The sequence below is a fragment of the Ambystoma mexicanum genome, chromosome 1p (genome assembly GCF_040938575.1).
Source record: "Ambystoma mexicanum isolate Mex_15411 chromosome 1p, UKY_AmexF1_1, whole genome shotgun sequence".
NCBI lineage: Eukaryota > Metazoa > Chordata > Amphibia > Caudata > Ambystomatidae > Ambystoma > Ambystoma mexicanum.
In genome coordinates, this window is record NC_090921.1 from 236,835,866 (window position 1) to 236,855,135 (window position 19,270).

At 47.9% G+C, this 19,270-nt stretch overlaps 2 long non-coding RNA genes and 1 other non-coding gene across 3 annotated transcripts in view; 1 reads left to right on the plus strand and 2 right to left on the minus strand.

Annotated features, from left to right (window-relative positions):
- The window catches only part of LOC138568517 (uncharacterized), a 282,465-nt gene that overhangs the window by 174,871 nt on the left and 88,324 nt on the right, over positions 1-19,270 (minus strand). The gene's annotated exons all lie outside the window — the stretch shown is intronic.
- TRNAL-AAG (transfer RNA leucine (anticodon AAG)) lies at positions 4,515-4,596 on the minus strand. Its single transcript has one exon. It is a non-coding gene; the product is annotated as a tRNA-Leu (tRNA).
- The window catches only part of LOC138568490 (uncharacterized), a 63,519-nt gene continuing 48,916 nt past the window's right edge, over positions 4,668-19,270 (plus strand). The window contains exon 1 of the long non-coding RNA XR_011302830.1: positions 4,668-4,814. This is a non-coding gene — a long non-coding RNA (uncharacterized lncRNA). The remainder of the gene's footprint in view (positions 4,815-19,270) is intronic.

A 19,270-nucleotide genomic window follows, 5' to 3' on the forward strand; every position in this document is an offset into this window, starting at 1 on the left:
CCTGCTCAGCATAACGAAGGGAGGGAACGCATAGTACAGATCTCCTACCCACTGCTGGAGAAATACATCTGTGCCTTGTGCTTCTGGGTCTAAACCCGAATGAGGAGGCCGGAGCGCTTCGCGCGCGCCTGGCTCCGCCCTCGCGAAGGTGGGTGGGAGCGCGGCTGCTCTCCACCGCGAGGCTGGGCTGAGCCCCTGGCGTGCACGGGGCGGCCCGCCTCGGCGGGAGCCCTACGCCGCTCACTGACAAGGCTTCGCTCTGCGACCCGAAACGCTCCGATCATAATAAAGTTCCTCACTCCTTAATAGAGCGCAATATTGCAATGCTGTTCCTCGCAATGAGGTTCTATTCAGTCAGCCTCTGAAATACTGTAGTCATACACGCAACTACTCCTACATACTCTCTAACTATATCAGACATCATCACCATTATTCATATGTAACATTCTATCTATAACCATTACCCGACAGGTCCAATCAAATCAAACCTACCCATCATACAGAGAGGTGTTAAAATGGTACTCATCTGCTGAAGAGCAGTAAAAGAAGATGGGAAGCCCAGGAACAGGAAGGTGTCATAGCTGGGCTGTGCAGGAATGGACTACAGAGACCTTGGGAGTTGTAGTTTCAAGAAAAGAAAAGTGAGATGTAGATACTTTTCAGAGTTTTCTTGTGTTTTGTTGAAACTGCTGAGGAGTAATAAATAAGAAGTTGAAGCATAATGCTCACCTCCAGTCTTGCCATGGAATTGAAGTATACACCACTGTGGTGGCCCGCCTCCGGTCACCGGGGCAGGACACAGCTGGTGTCGGGGCATCCGACAGGCACGCCAATGCTACGGTCACACAGCTCTTGATTGGCAGGGATCACCCTGGCACGTCCGTATCACCGGAGCACACACCACAATGCTGGGGAGTGACCCGGCAATGGAAGCCGCGGTACTGGGGGCACCCAGGCAAGGAGCCAACAATAACGGACACAGACACGCGTTGCCGCTTCCTGGGGCTCTGCTGCACTGCCTTGGGCGTGCCAGCAGAGCCCCTGTTATTAGAGAGGCGTCATGACGATGTCATGATGCTCTCTCATAGCAAACACTAGACCCCCACACATAACATCCCTCCTTTTATTATAACCAACAACAATCACACCCCAATGCAAAACCGTGACCCAATCCTGGGTCTGATTTGGTGCATTCTAGTCCACGCACCCATTGTGATCCTACATCATCACTGCAAACACAAGGTGCATTCCAGTCCGAGCACCACCTACTAACTACTCAATACCTTGAACTTTCAACACTACAAACAAACAGGTGTGTTCCAGTCCGCATACCACGGGGCCCGACAGCGGGCTCTTCCAACTCAGAAAATTCCAGGATCGAACTGGCCAGTGGCGCTGCTGCAGGAAAAGAAGAATACATCTTCTTCATCTTCCTCCTCTCCCACATCATATTGCTTTCTCCTTTGGTCTTCCGCCAATTGGCCCGCAGCCACTCTGCGGTTCTTTCTCCCCTTTGACTCATTCACCCCACCCCATTCCCCCGCCATGATGGCGGGTGTCGGGGCGATGCACACCCGTGCAAAGTGATCCACTTTCACGCACCTCCCATAGATGTGCCCTTCGCAGGGCAGTCCTGCGGGTGTGGAAGATCCCACACGCACTGATGGCATATTATGGCACTGGGGTCTCTCCTTGGCCAGTCTCCCCTCCTCATTGCCTTCCTCCTTGCCATTTGCCGACAGCTGCCACCTCCTCCAGCTTGACCCGCTCCATGGGGGCCTCCAACTTGAGGTGGTGTCTGGATGAGTCCATGACTGAGGCACGCACCTCCGCCAGTTCCTGGGCACGGCCAAGGTCTGGTATCTGGTCGAGGGTCAGCGCTGGGTCCCCGAGGACTTGGCTGCGTAGCTTCGAAGAGCTGCAGCCATATATGATCTGCGCCCTGATCTCGTCGTCCTCGAAATTTCCCAGGTCACAGGACAGTGCAATGCCGTGCAGCTTCCCGTGAAATGCATCGGGGCTCTCCCCTTCCTCCTGCCTCGCACACCTCATCCTGAACCGTTCATAGTCCCTGTTTACCATGGGTCGGAAATATTTGTTCAGGGCTGTAATGGCTGCAGCATATGACTGATAGTGTCTTGAATAGCCTCTGAAGGGCCAGTCTGGCGCAGTACAGGAGGGTTGGGCGTTTTGCCTTGTCCTTGATTTCCACCGCCTCAAAGTACAGCTCCAGGTTCTCTACACGGGCTGTCCACTGGGGTCACAGACTGGCCGGCGCACCCTCCACGTCAAAATGAGGTAATGGTGCGAGCTGTCCTCGACAGGCCCCCTCGTCGTCTGACATGATGAATGCTGGACAGGATGCCGACTGTGGCCACTGCTGGTGAGTCTTAGGGTGTGTTCACACTCAACAGGCCTTAAGTGGCTTAACCCCCCCCTTCTGGATGTCTTTTGACACCGCATGAGCACTCTTTGAGGGGTTGCTTCCTTCCGTGTCCTTGATGACCTCACCAATCTTGGGCTAAGGTGGGCGCCCGATCACTTCTTGGGGGGGGGTCCCACCCAACAGGGCCCACCCAACAGGAAGGGTAATGCTCGCAGAAGCACCAGGAAGGTTCAACATGTGCTTTAACACCCCCACTTTGCGTTAGTGGCCTTTCTTGTTGGAACCTTGCAGACAGCTGTGTTCCTTCTGTGCTGAGCAGCGCTGTCAGGGATCCATCCCCTATCTGCGAGTCCTTCTGGCTCAACGCCGAGCCCGATGATTGGCTTCGGCACCCCCAGATGCCACGCCACCTTTTCGGCCGCCCCACCAGCTGGGCCGAAGAATCCTTAAAATGTTAATAAAAGGCCAGTTGCTTTCACCCTTCGCGGCCCGGGTCTTAATGGAGTCCGTGCCCACGTTCCCCCCTCGTCACGGGGTTTGCTGATGGATCACTGCCGCGGGCCCGGGCCTTTAGGCTCTGCCCTCTTCCTTTGTACAGGGGCAGAATGTTGAGGAGACCACGCCCCTTACTAGGCCCTGCTACGGACGAGAATCACGTCCATCTACTGTTTTTTTTCCCGATAAAGTCGCCGAAAATTGTTTCCACCCTTTTGCGGCGCTGGGCTTGACGTGGGCCGAGCCAGATGTCTGGGTTGTTCACCGCCGCTACCCGGGTGTGGGAATAGCTGTCCCCTTACACGCGGGCCAGGTGAGGGGATGGCTCTGCCCCCTTCCTTTGTTCGGGGTTGGACCGCCTGCCGACCAGACGCGGCCGTTGCAGCAGCTCTTCCTCACCACTGCACCTACTTGCAGGCACCAGGAGACCTGTTTCTTCCCCCCGCACAAGGTCCCTGGGCTACATGTGGCACGGACTGCACCTCCTCCAATCTTGCGGCCGACGCTGTGGGCTTCCTGCAACCCACACAATGGTGTGTGGGCCCAGACCGCCCTCGTCGCCAATGTGGTGGCCGGCCTCCGGCACCCGACAGGCACACCAACTCTGTGGTCACACAGCTCCTGATTGGCAGGGATCACCCTGGCACGTCCAGATCACCGGAGCACACACCACAATGCTAGAGAGCACCCCGTCAATGGAAGCCGCGGCACTGTGGACACCCAGGCCGGGCTTCAGTTACAGGCCACAACCAGGGAGCCAACAATAACGGACACAGACACGAGTTGCCACTTCCAAGGCAGTGCAGCAGAGCCCCTTTTATTAGAGAGGCGTCATGACGATGTCATGACACTCTTTCGTAGCAAACACTAGACCCCCACACATAACAACCACCATACAAAGTCATGCACGCCACTCAAGCATACTCAGCCTCTCTCTAGCTCACACACCTGCACATGCATGCTCTACATCCAAACAAGTAAGCTCTCAAACTTACCTTTGGGATAATATAAACTCACTCACCAGAGGATCACAACATGGTTAACTAGCTCACTGGTGAACAATCCTGCACGCGTTTTTTATTTGTTTTCCTTAAATAAAGCACAAAGGCATCCTGCAGGAGACAGGGGGCTGCGCCGGACAGAAGGGGAGAGCAAACAGCCTCCCCTGCACCCTTTGCGTCCCACCTGGCCCCGCCTCTGTGCCATGTGTATAGAATCTGTAGAAACTGTTCACTATACAAATACCCAAGCTATGGACTTTGGCAATGCATGTCAAACAGCCCTGTTCACACCCTCATCAGAGATTGAAGGGTGAATGGCTGAGAGGGAGCGTTGAAGTTCAGAGCATGTCGAATATGTCCAATAAAAGGACTCCTGTATATATTGTACAACCTGTATTTACTGTCAGGATTGTTATTAGAAAAATATAAACTAAGACAGCAGAACTTTCAAATAAATACAGCAAGGAGGTGTTCAAGTAATGCCCATGGGGCACTGCTGCAGCATTAGGATTACTTATATTCAGAGGAACGTTATTAAACAATTCCACAAGGTACACTCACCGATTTCCGATTACCGGGTACTAAGCAATTGCCCATTTTATAAGAGTTTTTAAAAGTAAGAAAAAAAGTACTGGCAGCGGTGGGATTCGAACCCACGCCTCCGAAGAGACTGGAGCCTTAATCCAGCGCCTTAGACCGCTCGGCCACGCTACCACGTAAAGCCCTAGCTCGCAAATGTATCAACTGCGCTCAACAAGAACTGAACAACTGTAAGTGGGGTTTTATAAGGAGAGGATATGTAGTCTGCCAAGAGTTATACAGCAGTGTGCGAAGGAACAAGAATGGAGAAATATCCATGGGGAGGAGGCCCTTTATTGCGGATGATTAAATGGCGGGACTGTGTGAAGAAAGGAGGAAGAGAAAACGAAAAGGTGCGTTTTTTTCTGGTTGAATCATCATTTACAAACACCGTAGACAACTGAACTTGAAAGAAAAAAGGGGAACGAGTCTTACTATAAAAAAAAATGAGCGCACGCCTTCCGAGAGACTGGGGCTTAAATTTAGCTCCCGAGGTTGCTGGCCACAATCTCACGTGTCGCGGAATAACCGAGCCGTGGATATATGCACTTTGCTGTATGAAGGCATACTGAATGCACAAACATTTAAGCGGCTTATGTGGAATGCCAAGTTACTATAAAAGAAAAGCCACTGGGTGATTCATCTCTTGTCTAGGACGTCCCTTTGCAACGATATTTCCCCGTGGTCCATGATATACAAATGTAATATTCAGTGCTTTAAGTGGGGTAAGAAATTGGGGGGGGGGGCTCATTTGGGGGCGAGGCTTGTCTGATAGACGTGGCCTAAAACTTGAAGGCGTGGCCTAAAGAAGAGCATGTAAAAATGGATAGGGGTGGTCTCCTCTACATAACTAAGCGCATACGGCAACACTGCTTGTACAACCAAAACGTGTGGTCCTGGGCAAATCATTTAATTGCACTGAGTCTCTTCTGCAGCACTTAAAGTCCTGGTGTAGTAAATAGTGACAGAGTGAGATATAATGCTACAGTATACAGCAGTGTCACCTCACAGCAGACAGTAGCGCCTACTCCATGTGAGATTATTTTGTGAGTCCCCTCTTGTGAATACAGAAATTACAAGAACCAGAATGCTAAATTAAGGAATCATTGAATCTAGTAGTGGCTCGTCATTTCATACCTAAAATGGGACAAGTTGCGTTTTAGATAGCCGTTTGCTCATAGCTTCTAATCCCCGTCCTCTACAGCACATACACCTTTCCAACTGCTCCACATATCTGGGGCTTGTGCATTAATATTCCTTGTGGCTTCTACACTCATAGAGTAATTTAAAGCACAAGCTCTTCTACGTACACGTTCCTCCTTGTGATGTCTAATACCTAATCCCCCACACTAGCGTGGGATGGGGGTTTAGATTCTATAAAAGACAAGGAGGCGAGTATTATGCATTTCAATCTTTACTGAGATCCACAGCAGCAAAGAAAAAAACTTTGTAAAACGAAATTTTCGAAAAACAATGTTATAGCAATGCAATGGGAACATCCCAGCCCAACATGGTGGGCAGGTCATGCCCTGTAGGTAGCCAATAGAGAGCGAGTCCATCCCATATAGGTCCATTCCTTTAACAACTCCCCCTCTTTCTGAAGCTGATCCTCCGTATACGACCACCGAACCACTTCTCCACGTACAATGAAGACCAAACTCCTCTGGAGACGCTGGGCTGAACCGTCATCAACTTGGCACGGAAACTCATTCCTTTTCCTGCGTCGAAGCCATCAATCGAAAGCTGAAACAACAACCAACACCAGTAAGGGTGGGTGGGTGGGATAATACTCGCCTCCTTGTCTTTTATAGAATCTAAACCCCCATCCCACGCTAGTGTGGGGGATTAGGTATTCTATGGCAAGACAGGAGGCTCATATTATGCAAGTTCAAAGCCCTTGCATTACATTCACCGCCACATGAGCAATACGTTTATGGTAAAATGTCTTAAAAGTTGACTCCCTTGACCAGTCAGCTGCTTTTAAAATCTGTTCCAAGCTACCCCCCAGAAAGGCTGCTTTAGAGGCCATAGCGCCACGGACTGAGTGGGGACCAAAGGAGGAAGTGTCCACCCCTGCCTCTCGCATGACCCATTTGATCCATCTGGCTAAAGTAGAAGGGGAGACCGGCTTATGGGGTTTCCGAAAGGAAATCAGCAGCTGAGAGGTATTGGGAGGTCTAAAACCTTCAGTTTTTAGCTCAAAACATTTCAAACAATTAACCACACATAATTTACAATCTTCAGGAAAAGCAGGATAGGATATCGAGGAAGTCATGCATTTAGTCCTTCGTGAGATAAAGAAAGTAACCCCCTGAGGGGTGAACATCTTATTATCCACATCCAAAGCTCTGATATCAGAGACCCTTTTAATAGATACTAGACAAAGTAACATAGCAAGTTTGGCAAATAATTGCTGCAGGGACAGATCTTCATTAGGAGGCCAGGACCTAAAGAGCTGTAAAACCATATTAACATCCCAAAGAACCGAATATTTCGGTTGTGGTGGAACCTTAATACGGATAGATTTGAGGGCTCTTCGCACCAAAAAATGTCTACCCACCGGCTCCCCTTCCACCAAAAGGTGTCCTGCTGAAATAGCTGAACGAAAACTATTAACAGTCCTGTAGGCTTTTCCTTCCTTATACAACTCCACTAAAAAATTAACCACCTCTACAGGAGGGGCTGAAACGGGATTGAGGTGCCTAGCCACACACCAGCTAACCCATTTGTTCCATGCTGAGGAATACCCCATTTTAGTAGAGGGTGCCCAGGAGTCCCTGATGACCGCCATAGAGTCTTGCGAAAGTCCTCTGAAGCACCAGGAAGAGCTGAAATCTTCCAAGCCATAAGGGCAAGGTGTCCCCGCAGGACCAACTCGTGAGGGTGACCCTCCGGATCCACCAGCAATAGGGGATCGAAAGGGAGGAGACGGGGAATATCTACTGCTAACTCCAGCAGGGCCGGAAACCAAACCTGAGAGGGCCAAAAGGGGGTGACTAGAATCCGAGACGCCGCTTGAGTGCGTGCTTGGACCAGAACCCGTGCTATCATGGCAAAGGGAGGAAAGGCATACCCCAACTGACCCGACCAATCCTGGAGGAAAGCGTCGGTGCCCAGAGCTAACGGATCTGGTCTCCAACTGTAAAACTTGGGAACTTGACAATTCAGTCTCGAGGCAAACAAGTCTATGGTCAGGGGACCCCAGAGGGACGCTAAGCAGGTGAAAAGAGATCTGTTCAACATCCAATCGCTCCTGTCTTGCAGGTGCCTGGAGTTCCAATCTGCCACTACGTTGTTCACTCCCGGGAGGTATTCCGCATTCAATGTAATATCCCTGTCGAGGCAAAAATGCCAAAACTCTCTTGCCAAATCCGCCAAGACTTTGGACCTGGTGCCCCCCAGATGATTGATGTATCTCACCGCAGAGATGTTTTCCATGCGGAGGAGAACACAACAATTCCCCCGATCCTTGAGGAGGCTCCGAACCGCAAAGGACCCCGCTAACAACTCTAGGCAGTTGATATGAAGAAGTTTCTCTGACTCCGACCATTTCCCACCTGTGGAGACCTGACCTAATCTGGCTCCCCAACCTGATCTGCTCGCATCTGACTCCAGTACGACATCCGGGGATGGGCCAAAAATTGCCTTGCCATTCCAGGCCTCCATGTGCCTGAGCCACCACAGGAGTTCCAACCTGGCTTCCGGCGTCAACACCACCATTTGGGAGTAAGAGAGACACTTGCTCAAATGCTTGGTTTTTAAGCGCTGCAGAGCTCTGTAATGTAGGGGAGCAGGGAAGATAGCCTGAATGGATGCTGACAGCATTCCCACCACTCTGGCTAACTGCCTGAGGGAGGTCCTTCCTCTCTTGAGGAGCTGCCGAATTTCCTTCTTTATCTTGGATAGTCTGGTGTCTGGGAGAAGGATGCAAAGCTTTGAATCTATATTGAAGCCCAGAAATTGGATACATTGCGTAGGCTTCAATATGGATTTTTTTACATTTATCACAAAACCTAGATCCTGCAAGAGGGTCACCGTGAACTTCAGCTAAGAACACAGAGTTTGATAATTCTGGGCTAGAAGCAACATGTCGTCCAAATAAATTATGATACGAATCCCCCTGGATCTGAGAAGGGCCATCACCGGCCTCATGAGCTTGGTGAAGCACCATGGGGCCGAGGACAGGCCAAACGGAAGGGATGCAAACTGCCACACCCGCCCCCCCATTGAAACTGGAGAAACTCCTGATGCGGGGGAAAGACGGGAACAACCAGGTAAGCGTCTTTGAGGTCCAATTTGACCATCCAATCCGCAGGGAGAAGGGTATCCCTGAGTAAATGAATTCCCTCCATTTTGAAGTGGTGATACACCACAAAAGAGTTGAGGGCTTTCAGGTTGATTACTGGGCGAAACCCCTGGTCTGGTTTCGGAACCAGAAAAATGGAGCTTAGAAACTGAGAAGCCTTGAAAGAAGCCGGGACTACCGCCCCCTTGGAGATGAGATCCCTTACCTCCAAATCTATGAGGGACTGTTTGACTTCGTCGAACACTAGAGGAAGGGGAAAAGACAACTGACAAGGTGGGGCATAGAATTCTATTTGATAACCCTGAACCGTTTGTAACACCCAAGGATCTGAAGTGAGGGCTTCCCACTGCGGGAGGAACCTGGCCAGTCTGCCCCCTAAACTTGTGAGGGAAAAAACATTTAGCACCCGAGAAAGTACCTGCATGCCCTCTTGCTCTTCCGGCTCCTCTGCCGGCACGTCCTCTGCCATTCGAGTTCTGTTGAGGGTAGAAGTGGGCATGTGCTCCCCGAGCAGAGGAGGTATGATGTGCGCCCCGGGGCGCGAACTGGCGGGGACGGGAGGAGCCCTGGGAAAATCGGCCGGAGGAGCGGGCCCTACCTCGTCCAGCCTTGTTAAAAACCTTTGGGGCAAAAACCTTTTTAATATTAACCTGCGCCTTGTCCAACGCTGTAAAGGTGTGAACATAGGCCGACAAGTCTTTCAGGAAAGAATCACCAAATAAATTACCCTGAGCTGAAGGGCCCCCTTCTCTTTCGGCCATGTCTGCCAACTTGGAATCCAACCTCATCAACAATGATTTTCTCCTCTCCCTACATATGGAGGCATTAGCATTGCCGAGCAGGCATACCGTACGTTGGATCCAACCCCTTAATGCGTCAACGTCAACCGGGGTATTAGAGGCCGCCGCCTCTTCTGCCATTTCAAAAATCTGCGTGACTGGACCCAGGATGTCCAACAGTCTGTCTTGGCAACTACGCCACGCTTTATCGACCCACTTCTTGGGGTCCTTCCCTTTCTGGGACAGAAAAGCCGCCATAGACTGGTCTATTTCTGGCGCTAAAGCCACCTTGTCTGCAAGCATAGGTCTGGGACACTCTGACCGCAACTTATTACGATCCTCTTTGGGCATGGGGCGCCGTACCCAGAACTTGAGGAACGAGGAAACCTCCTCAGAGGGCTGCCACTCGGCCGACCTGGGGTGCTGAATTAGGGCAGGGTCAAAGAAAGGCACTCCGCTACCATCCAGCAGGGGTGCCTCCTGAGGGCGCGCAGAAGATACTTTCTTTTTCCTCCTCTTAGGGGGCGAATCCGAATCAACAGAGCTCTCTGAGGATGACACCACAATAGGGTACTCCTCCGGCGCCAAACGTGAATGCGCAGGCCCGGGTGTGGAAGCGAAAGGTTGATGAGACTCTTCCCACCCTCTTTTTAAAACTCTTTTAGGGGAAGATATGGGAGAAATGGCCAAGGGGGGACTGAATTGTCCCTGGATATGTTTAGTTTTGGCCGTACACTTTTTAGGGGCCAGGGGTGCAACAGAAGGGGAAACCTCCTGAGAGGGGTGGAAATCCGCAATGCGGGATATTAATCTGTGAAAGGCAGACGCCAAGGTGTTATTTAAACCAGTTAAAGCTGTGTCCAAAGAGGACTGAATAGCATGAGCCACTGAAGGCTGGGTATGACAGGATTGATCCCCCACAATGTCCCCAGACCTGTCACTTTTCTTGGCAGTACGTACTTGAGTGCTGGCATCAGCAGAGGAGGGGAGCACCCCCTTATCCATGACAGCACTTGGCAGTATTCCACTCGGAATATATATATATGAATATATAATATATCAACACCAGCCGGGCAAGCTGGTAAACCAATGAAGCCTAGCAGGCTTAACTCACAATACCTCAGGTATTAATAACAGGGAAAGGGCCCCCTATGACTCACACAGGCAGAAGCTGCTAACAAGCAGTAAAGCACGCGAGCAGCGTGAGGGAAAATTTATAAAGGCAACATAAATATAAGCACATTCAACAAAAATAAATTTTCATAATAAATTTATAAATATTTTCAGACAAAAAACCCCCAGGCTTATCGCAGGTTCGAACCGCCAACCTTTGGAACACCAACAGCGTGTGCCAAAGGCCCAGGGAGAACGCACGCCGCCTGTCAGAAGACACGCTTTCTGACTCAGGCCGCCGCGTTCTACAACAAACAAAGCCGACGGCGCGGCTCTGAACAGGGACGCGCGTCTGTACTAGAGCGCGGTGAGCGTTCGCAACAATGTGTCCCTAAGGACCGAAACAGCGTGTGAGAGGGAACGCTCGCCCTCAGGCCTACGCGAATCCCACAAGCCGCGGAGCGGGCTCCAATCCGGAACGCCCGCTCGTGTGTGAAGAAAATGAAACAGAAAGTCAATGAAAAGCACACGCCTCAATCAAAAACGCCGTAATAAGGCAAACAAAGGATAATAAAGTACCAATATAGCAAAATACAACCAATTTCTACAGAAAATGTCACAATGTAGCTAAGCAAACAGTAGGTGTGACTTAGCTATGGGTCAGCAGCAAAGAAAGAGGGGGAGTTGTTAAAGGAATGGACCTATATGGGATGGACTCGCTCCCTATTGGCTACCTACAGGGCATGACCTGCCCACCATGTTGGACTGGGATGTTCCCATTGCATTGTTATAACATTGTTTTTCGAAAATTTCGTTTTACAAAGTTTTTTTCTTTGCTGCTGTGGATCTCAGTAAAGATTGAAATGCATAATATGAGCCTCCTGTCTTGCCATAGAATCTGTGTTTGCATCTACACTGGGGTATATACCTTGTTCCAATGGCTGCTGATCTTTGCCCGGTATCTATGCCAGAGCCCATATAATATCCTTGTGGCACATGCCCTGTCCCTATGCTAGAACAGAGTACCATCATTGCAGACTGCTAATGCTACCCTTACATGACACTTTGGGCAGGTGAAAGGGGGCAAGGGAACTTTAAGCGCTTTGCCATGCAATTTTAATCGCTGCCAAGGCAGTGTGTACCAGTGTCCGTGAGTGGCGACTGAAACTAAAGGGGGAACTGGCAATTGCAAATTCTAGGATCACTCATTTTCTTTGCTTCGGTTGGGGCCCAACATATGTCCATTAACCAGAAGTACTGTCTTCCTAGGTCACAATGTGTTAATGGGTGCAGTTTTAGTTTTTTTTTCTCCTGGTCAGGGTCTTCCACCCGGTCTTTGATGCCACTGTCCTTGTTCAGTGAAATAAGAAAACAAATATTATGATCTTTCAGACCTATGTCCATGTATGCTGCCTGAGCCTCATGCCCATAAGCTGCACACAAGTTCACAGGCCATGCTCTTAGCCAGGATATACATTCTGCTCTTAGCCAGGATATACATTCATATTCTTAAATGTATACGAGGGCTAGTTTTACTGTTAGCAAGCATTTAATGGATTATCGTACCAGCGTTGCTGCACATTGCTTCATTTAATCGAAAATGAGGGTACTTTGTTTAAAAAATGCCTCTCAGGCAAATAGAAGACAAAGGCCGAATTGAACGCGTATACACACAACGATAAACACGTCATACTTGCATTTGTGAAAAAAAACAGTCATTTGTAAATATGCAACCAGTGTCAAGATTGCTAGCAATGTAAGCAGCGTCCTAATGACCCATGGAGAGTTCAGTTTCCAGATGACTTGGAACTTACAAAGGCAGCGAGTATGTCATCACTAAACTGGTGTGCATGTGACCTGCTGCACCAGGTCATTTGCAAAAGGAAAGAGGCGATGGCTCCGAGGTTATGGCCTTTCCCCCTGAAGTGAAGGCTTGCAGAAGCTAATGTCTCTGCCATGGACTTAATGGGTCAAACAATAACACCCTTTTGTCTCCACTCCTGTTGTGCCTGTTACAGTGCACGGCTGAAACAGAATTATTACTCTCAGCCTTACGCTGTAAAAGGCACAACAGGGAGTGGAGACAAAGGGCTGTTAAAGGTGGGGACGCTGTGCGTTTCCTGAGCTGTGACTAACTCAAGTGCCGGGCAGCCGCAGCTTCGAGCAAACTAGTTTGAGCAAAGCTTTGACTGCCCTGCACTTCTGTCAGTCACAGCTGTCTGACTTGATGACGGCGGGCTCATCTCCTGTCACGGATGCGGCCGTGGCAGGACAATGACCCGCCGCGAAATAGTGGGACCGGGGGGCCCAGTCCCGGTATTTGTATTTTGTATTTATTTATTTGTGACCCGCAGCCTTGCCTGAGGCTTCTGGGCGCGTAGTTACAAGAAGGTGGTTACAGGGAAGCATAACTGGATCCCCTAGGAGGACAGTCTTACAAAGGAGAAACAATAAAACGTACAATGATACAACTAGTGACATAGCGGAGCAGGTTACACATAATTGCTCCAGTAGTGTATAACAGGTACTAGACACTAAAGTAAAGGCTGCAAATGAGAGAGAGAATCAAGAGAACATGAGAGTTAGACCAAGGAAAGAAGTGCTGGTGTACTACGGGGAACGCCAATGATAGGAGTGAAGTAAGCTCATCAAGCTTGTGAAGCCAAAATTTAGTTTTGGTTTTGAAGGAGTGGGATGTGGGTCCTGATCTGAGTGTGAAGGGGGTGGTGTTCCAAAGTTTAGCTGCAAGGACTGGGAAGCTAGATCTCCCAGCAGACTGTAGGTTGAATCTGGGTATAGAGAGTGTGTTGACATAGGCTGATCTCAGCGGTCTGTGCGCAACATGCTGTGAGAACTGGCTGGTCAGATAGGCTGGTGCCAGGTTATTCGGAGCCTTGTAAGTTAAGGCTAAGGTTTTGAACGATATTCGCTGCGCGACAGGGAGCCAGTGAAGGTTACGTCTGATGTCAGAAATGTGAGATCTTCTAGGGATGTTGAGGGCTGCCCTGATGGCATTGTTTTGTGTAACTTGTAGCTTCTCAATGTTTTTATTGGCTAGTCCCTAGGTAGAGGGTGTTACAATAGTCTATTTTTGCCATGATTAGTGTTCTAGCTAGGATGATGCAATTCTCAGTGTTCAGGAAGGGTCTGCAGCCTGTGATAAGTTTACAAGTATAGGCCGAAGCGGACGCTATGGCATTGGTTTGTCTGGTTAGCAATAGAGTTGCGTCAAGATAAATGCCTAGAGTTTTAGCTACGTTCGACACTTTGATTATGTTGCCATCTATGGTGAATGATTTGTATGCTGGGCCAAGTTTGGGCAATTTGGAGTGTGTTCCTAGGATGAGTAGCTCAGTTTTCTCATCATTGAAGTAGGCCCCGGCCCACTTAAAGCACTGGTAATATTTATTGGAAACAGATAGTACTGACTAACAGCTACTTAGAAGAGGCACTGGTACAGTCATTTTTTCCTGAGAGTGGAATATATGTAAAATGTGCAGTTTGTATCAGTTCCAAATTGCATTAAAAACAGCAGGGGAAGAAAACCATCTGCATGAAACCAGGATTGACAAAGCTAATAGGCATGGCTTGATTGAGGTCCATACAATGTGGAGTGAATGTCTACATGGGTGGAGTACCATGAAAAGAGATCATGAAGGCAATCACACTATCACATGGAAGGTATCTGACCATCATAGACGGGTACTTCCACCACGTGTCAGGCGCTCCCATCATTGACTCCAATGCCTGGTACGTGTATAAGTACCTTTTAATGTAAGTGTGCTGCTATCAATTTCTTGCTACCTTTACCAAATAAAGATCTGGTAAACAAGGTTCTAGACGTAACGCCACTTGATTTGCCCACTTCTGTCGCCAGAGTTGACAAGAGCGAGCAGATGACTAAGCAAACATCACAAATGGAGTAACTGTCTGTTGATTCGCCATTTAACCTTCCAAGTATTCATCCAAAAGCCCTAAAAGACAAGGGCACATACTTAGAGCATTCTCGAAGAAAATACTCCAACTGCGTATAGTTCATTCTTGAATAGGGTGGCTCTTCTGTCTATTTTTCAACAGCTACCATACCTTGACGTAATTCAATCTATGGACATTCTAAAAATCGAGCTACCTCAATGGAATAGTTCCACGAACTGGGCATTGGTGAAATTCGCGTCACCCTTGATAGTGGCACTTTTGCAAACTCAAGCAGACCTCTTGTCCCATGCAGGCTACACCTTGATTACATGCAGAAATATCAAAAGATCTATTAGACCTGTAGCTGAGCATGTGTCCCAGTTGGCCAGACTAATCACCACGTAGAATTCTGAGCGTGCAGCACTTAGAGCTCTACAAACTCAAAGTACTCGAGCACGAGAAAGTGTGCCTCATACTGAATACTGGATGCCGATGTGCCCCCAGAATGGAGCAAACTGACCTACTGAGTCAATAACTCACTTACGTTGGCTATCTTGGAATACAAGGGGCTTTCGCTCCTTTTTGGTGCATAAAGAAGGTGAAAAATTGTTAGAGGACTTATTTTACTAGAAACATGATGCACTGCACCTATCTCTATTGACGGCTTCCAAATTGTATCCAAAAATGCAATCCCCTCAAAGAAAGGGTGGGCTAGTAGTGGTCCAGCTATAGGTGCCAAAGCACATATAAAACAGATCCCTTTCCTACATGGAAACAAATCTTCCTATGTATTGATGGGAATTATACAATTTCCCTCTACTCAATCTGGGGACATTTTGATCATTAACTTTTATGACCCTCCCTCCCCCCCCTGGCAGTTCTCAAACCAGTACTATTCAGAATATCCTGATCAATTCTATCTCTCACTGGTTTGAGAGGACACCAACTGGTCATATTGTGATAGTGGGTGATCTCAACAAAAGGGATTTGCCTTTGACAGCTACGCTCTCATTCAGGAGTCCCAATTCTTAGCTCAAAATAATGGATTTCTTTGATCTAAAATATTGAGATCTTTCTCCCCTGGCCGAACCGTATCGTTAAATCATTTATTGATTATGTTATAACTAATCCTGAGCTGAGCACCTTTTGCAGCCCTATTACTATTACTCATAACAGGCTAAGCGACTATGGGGCACTTGGCTGGAACATGAAACTAAAAAGTCCTCTCCTGCCTGTCGGAAGAAACTTTAACACAACCTCAAACTACATAGGTAATCCACTCCAATGGTCATTCGAATGTTACATTTACTAATGGGATTATACACTAACACCTAGCTGGATTGACGGCTGCCCTGGTTGCAGCTGAGTGGGATTTGGGAAAAATGTTATTGCCAGGATTCAACCACTCTTAAATAAGAAGTGAAGTACCAGAAATAAAAATATAATAAACAATTCTATTCCCTTCGATTATGTCATTGCAGAAAGAAAAAGACTACATTGTAGGGAGCGTGCTGCTGTTAGAGCTAATTTTGAATTAAATATTCAGCAAAGACAAAACATTTTAACAAGCTTGTCAACTAAATATAGAAACTGGCAAAAACAGCATAAGTTATCTATTAGAGGCTCAAATTGGCAGAGGCTATTTTTCTGGTTAAAAACACACAATATAAGTACATTTTGACAATATTATAACGACTTTCGTAAGTCTTCTTCTGCCCGCAAGAACTGAATCCCATATCCCAGGAGGTTTGGTTATTATATATTCAACATCTATTTTATATTCCATCTAATTCTTTCCAGGAACCTAGTCTAGAATGCCATTGTGATTCTGTGACTTCTACTGCAGAGCATCAGGGGCTATTTAGCTTTGACGTCGATGAGGGAGATCTAGTGCGTTAAATCAGTAAATCCAAAGCCTCACGGGCCCCCAGCCCGGACGGAATTCCCAATATAGTCTTTAAGGAAAATCTGTTATAGTGGGCAACGTTACTAAACGTACTCTTTTCTCACATAATCCAGGCTGCTACTATTCCTGATAGCTGGCAGAGATCTATATTGATTTCTATTTTTAAAAAGGAAATATAATAGAGCCATCAAATTATCACCTCTTGGAAATGATGGATTCCAGCCAGAAACTTTTCACCAACATACTTCTTTAAAAACATACTCACTGGCTGGAAGAAAAAAACATCTTGGGTTTTTTCCAGACAGGATTTAGAAAAACCTATAACACCATAACCAACATCGCCACTCTTCAGTTCCTCTATGCCACTTGAGCTAAAGCGAGGGCAAGTAGTCTATTTAACTGCTATGTGGATTTCACCAAGGCTACAGGATACAACGTTGAAGCTGCTTACTTTGGTGTATAGGAAAGTGTTCATATACAGCCGTGCAGTGTATATGATATGATATGGCATTTATAACGCGCCTATACACAAGTGTTTCAAGGGCGATGAGGCAAGGGAGGAGGTACAGAGGGAAGACAGATAACGATCCAACTAGGGCAGGTGTCAATCATATTGCGCAAGTGCATGGGAAGGGGAAGGAGGAGACGTGCGGGGTGGAAAGGGGAGAGGACAGTGCAGTACATGGGATAAGACAAATAAACAATAAGTAAAAATACGCCACAGTAAGCAGCTTCAACGTTGTATCCTGCAATGTTGAAGCTGCTTACTATAGTGTATAGGAAAGTGTTATATACACCCGTGCAGTGTATATGAACACTTTCCTATACACCAAAGTAAGCAGCTTCAACGTTGCAGGATATAACGTTGAAGCTGCTTACTTTGGTGTATATGAAAGTGTTTATATCCACCCTGCACTGCAGCTTCTTGTGGCACTCCTCCACAATACCGGCACCATAATGGTACTATAAATGTGCGCCACTTTAGCGCACAATTAAAAGTGGAGGAGTGCCACAAGAATACCTGTCTAAAGTGGCAGGCAACAAATGTGGCGGTTACTAGGTTGGTTTCCAACCCATCCTAGCAATCGCCACATTTATTCCGAACCTGGGGCATTCCTACCGACTTCGGAAGAATGCGCCACCTTCAGAATAGGTCTTAAGACCCGAAAAGGTCGTTAACGCTTTTAATTACCTTTTCGGTACTTAACACCAGTTGAGAATCGTGCCCTCAGCTTCTACTGCCAGACGGCCTAGAATCTCAAGTCAACCTCTCAGATGACCAGTTCCCCATGTAGGACTGCGACCAAAGAAAAGGGCGTAGGCACCATTAAATCCTTCTTTCGAGTGGGAACAGAGACTGTACAAACCCCGGCTCCTTATTGTCGGAGATATGAATTCTCCTCAGCGTCAGCTTTCTCTGAATAAAAATAACGGAAATACTACTGACCTATCTTTTGCAGCTACTGATGATAACAACTCGTTGTTGGGTCTGTTTTACACATTGTGTGACAATGTTGGAATAGATAACCCGAGGCAGGCAAACATGTGAGTGGGAAGATAAATACACCTGTCATAGTGCCCTCTGAAACCCCAGACACAGTGAGTGTTTCCCCTCTGCCTGCGGGCGATAGCACAAAGGCTCTCAGTTACACCCAATCTGTGCCCTTCAGAAGAGGATTCCTGTACTTCCAACACAGCACATGAAATCGTGTTGTTCCCTAACGAAATGCAAGCGCAATTGGCTGCAATCCAGTTCACTATGAAGGTCTTACTACGTCTTAGTGGTAACGTATTGGAAGAAGTGGTTGTGGTGTCATGTGTTACGTCATGATGTGGAAGCTTGAATAAAGAGGCCCGTCTTTGCGCCCGCAAGGTTGACCGAGATGGAGCCTGCCAACCAGTAACAATGTGTGTGTGTGTGTGTGTCATTTCACGCTGCGATGCGCCACGTGCCTATGCCACACACATGCTCACAACATTAGCAATGAGGGTCCTAGACCTTTTTGTGTGCCTGCCGACTGAGGAATCTGCTGCATCAGGACCTCCGGTCCTACAGCAGAGCCTCATCGTGCTCCGGCACACCGGTAAGTGACCCCGCCCCATAAGCAGCCTCATAATGCACACCACGGGCTCCGGCCAGAAATCTTGGAACGCCTAGTGCATTACAAGTTGCACCCGTTAAAATAACAACAGAGGATGAGGACAAAGAACTGGACGCTTTGATAGCTGCTGCAGCAGAACTGCAAGCCAAAAATGTGCATCAACAACAGGGAAACACGTCCCTCCTTCCTGGTTTGGCCGAAGATGTTAGTTTACAATTTATTGTAAATGACTACGAGGTCAGCAGCGTCTCTACAATATACTTAACTAGGAAGCAGCGCAAACAATTGAAATGCCATAACCCACCTTCATCTGCTGGCCTTTAAACCCGTCCTTCCAAAGTGGTAAATAAGAAAACTGCTATCATTGAGAAAGTGTCAAACAAGCAGAAGAACAGCAGGGAAAGCAAAAGAAGAAAGAAAAATGTGTGATCGAAGGGAGTGTTAACTAGTTGGCTAATTTCTGACCAAAACGAAAATTCAAATGCAGAAGAATTATCCTTAAATCATAGTGAGGATCTTGAACCAGAGCTTGTAGAAAATCCTGCACAGGCGCCGCTCAGAGCACCGCCTAATCAAGTAAAAATTGCAGAAGCCCCAACGACAGGATTTAGAGTAAATACGAACCAAGAGTCTGTGGAACCGATGGTTACTTTTACATGCAACGAAATTCCTATATTGATCATTAAGA